The following is a 3114-nucleotide window of genomic DNA, read 5'->3' as shown; positions in this document are numbered from 1 at the left end:
TGAAAAGCAAACGAACATAGTTGCATTCAGATGATTCATCTGGATGCATAGACGAAATGAAGAAACGAACAACACCCAGATGGAGCATGTAGATGGACCATCTGGATGCATCTTCTAGATGTACAAACGAACAGGACCTAAGTATATATCTACAGCTGACTGACTACTTGTCGTCTAATATACGTACTTAGTCAATTAACTAAACCATACTCGTCTTTGCTTTGGAAATAACACATGGCACTGGGACTATTCTAGGCATAATGCTCAATATCTCTAAGATCGAGGACGCATTAGTGGTAGAAGAAAGCGTGTTTGATGGGATGACTAATCTTCAGTTTTTTTGATATTTCACCACTGTTTAAGGGATAAGCTGAACTTTCCTCTAGGTCTAAATTGTCTTCCTCGTAAACTCAGGTTACTGCGCTGGGACTACTGTCCATTGAGAGTTTGGCCCTCTACGTTCTCCACAAAGTTTCTGGTTGAACTTATCATGCGGGGGAGCAAATTTGAGAAGCTGTGGGAAGGAATCCAGGTAAAACACTTTTGTATTGAAAAAAAGAAACATCTTGACTGACTGACTCTAAACACATGAAGTGTGAAGCAAGCCCTCGTAGCTTGGTGGTAAAGGAGGTACAGCTGTACTGTCCGCCACCCGGGTTCGAGTCTTGGTCACAACGGATTTAACATCCCTTCCGTTGGGGCGCTGGACTCCTTACGAGGGGATAGTTGGGAATGTGACTACCCAGATACCAGAGTTACAAATAAAAAAAAAAAAAACACATGAAGTGTGTGTGCCCTTTGTTTGTGCAGTCACTTAAGAATCTCAAGCGGATGGATTTGAGTGATGCCAGGAGCTTCCAAATCTCTCAAACGCCACTAACCTCGAGTCATTTCTTCTCTCGTTCTGCACGAGTCTATTGGAAATTCCTTCCTCTGTTGGAAACGGTACTAGTCTTAAGACACTGGATCTCAGTTGCACAAGTCTTGTGAACCTCCCATCCTCTATTTGTAATGCCACTAGTCTCGAGAACTGATCCTAAGTGGTTGCTCCCGGTTGAAAACTTTTCCAGAGATCACCACAAACATCCAAGAACTCAATCTGAGTAGTACAGCAATCGAAGAAATGCCTTCATCTCTCAAGACACTGGATCTCAGTTGCACAAGTCTTGTGAACCTCCCATCCTCTATTTGTAATGCCACTAGTCTCGAGAAACTGATCCTAAGTGGTTGCTCCCGGTTGAAAACTTCCAGAGATCACCACAAACATCCAAGAGCTCAATCTGAGTAGTACAGCAATCGAAGAAATGCCTTCATCTCTAAGGTTGTGGTCTTGTCTCTATAAACTAGAGATGCAGAGGTGCAGAAGCCTGAAGGTGTTTCCACCTGTTCCTGAAGGAATTGAAGAGCTGGACTTGAGTGATACATTAATAGAAGAAGTTCCTCCGTGGATCGAGAATCTCTCTCAGCTTCGACACTTGGCTATGTTCAGATGCTGGAAGCTGGACAACGTTTCATTATCAAGAATATCCAAGATGGTAGGTGTTTCTTGTATGCATATTATTCGTGGTGATAAGGATACCTCTAGGTATGTGGAAGTAAACATCAGGTGGTTTTCTGACTTCTTAAACCAGTGGACTTTACAGACGGAAATGTTACAGATTTGTCTGCCAGAGACGGTTTACATTTCTCCACTGTCACTGTTCTTCATCCGTAATGATTTCAAGACTATTCCAGATTACATCAAACAACTTCCTCAACTAAAACAGCTTTCACTATCTATGAATGTCGAAGTCTTGTTTCGTTACCTCAGCCTCAAGATTCCCTTTCATCTCTAGATGCGGAGAACTGTGTCTCACTTGAGACAATAGATGGCTCCTTTCACAATCCAGACATCCGTCTGAATTTTTTGAACTGCGTCAACTTGAATCATGAGGCTAGAGAGCTCATCCAGACATCGGTTTGCAAACATGCGCTTTTACCCGCTGGAGAAGTTTCCCGACACTTCATTCATCGAGCTACTGGAGGTTCCATAACAATCCATTTGAAAGAGAGGCATCTTCCTATGTTCTTGAAATTTAAGGCTTGTCTTTTAATGATCGACGACGAGGGCGATGTTGATGAGGAGGATGATGACTATGACGAGGAGGTCATATTCTATGGTGATTATGATACTTACCCACATAGCGATCATTATAAGAAACAGGATACTATGAGGCTATCTTGTCGCGTCGACGGCAAACAGAATGGGGTCACTCACTACTCGATATGGATCGAGTGTGCATATATTACCAACTCCACGTGCATTCACAGACCATATCTTTGTATTTGAAGCTTCTTTTTCTTTAGACGAGTGCAACAATCCTGAAGGAGAAAGCGAATTTGTCTTTGACTTCAAGGTTCACGATTACTTTTGGGTGATAAAAGAGTGTGGTCTTCAACTCTTGGAGCTCCCTCATGTTCATGAAGACGACTGATGAGATGTTCCGATAGAGTACACAATTGGATGAAGAAGAATCTGGTGATGACGAGGAAAAGCATAAACCTGTCTCCTGCATCTTTTAAAGGTAACATACGAAGCAAAAAAGAGGAAAAAAATTTGTAAGAAATGGCAGGTAAGCAGATATTTTTTTTTTTTTTTTTTTTTTTTTTGACATCAATGAAAGGTAAGCAGATCATTTGTATGCTTTCAAAGCTTTGTTGCTTTCTGAAAGAGAGCAACTCCTCATGGAAGATAAACGTTGGTGGGATAGGACTTTTATGGGATCCTTGTGGGGGAGAGAAGCAGAAGTTCCACTTGGCATATAAACACACACATTGTACACTCTACGAGAATAATTAAACAGTGAATACAAATAATTTACAAAATATCGTTGGATATCTTGACTCTTCCTCTCCACTTGAAAATTGTGTATCCTTATCTATTTACTCGTCTTTACTCTTTTAGAGCACCTCCATCAGCAATATCAGGAAGTTCTAATCATTTAAAAAAATAATAATAATAACAAAATTAAAAAAAAAAAAGCAAAAATTCTTAATTAAAATCTTTTAAGAAATTGTCTACATACTTAAGGGACAAATGTCATTTTTTTTACAACAAAAGAACTACTTAACTAA

At 40.3% G+C, this 3114-nt stretch overlaps 1 pseudogene; it reads left to right on the top strand.

Moving 5' to 3' along the window:
- The window catches only part of LOC106314743, a 6017-nt pseudogene extending 3266 nt beyond the window's left edge, over positions 1-2751 (top strand).
- The last annotated feature ends 363 nt before the right edge of the window (positions 2752-3114 follow it).

Source organism: Brassica oleracea, chromosome C9 (genome assembly GCF_000695525.1).
Source record: "Brassica oleracea var. oleracea cultivar TO1000 chromosome C9, BOL, whole genome shotgun sequence".
Lineage (NCBI taxonomy): Eukaryota > Viridiplantae > Streptophyta > Magnoliopsida > Brassicales > Brassicaceae > Brassica > Brassica oleracea.
This window is presented reverse-complemented; position numbering and strand designations above follow the sequence as displayed.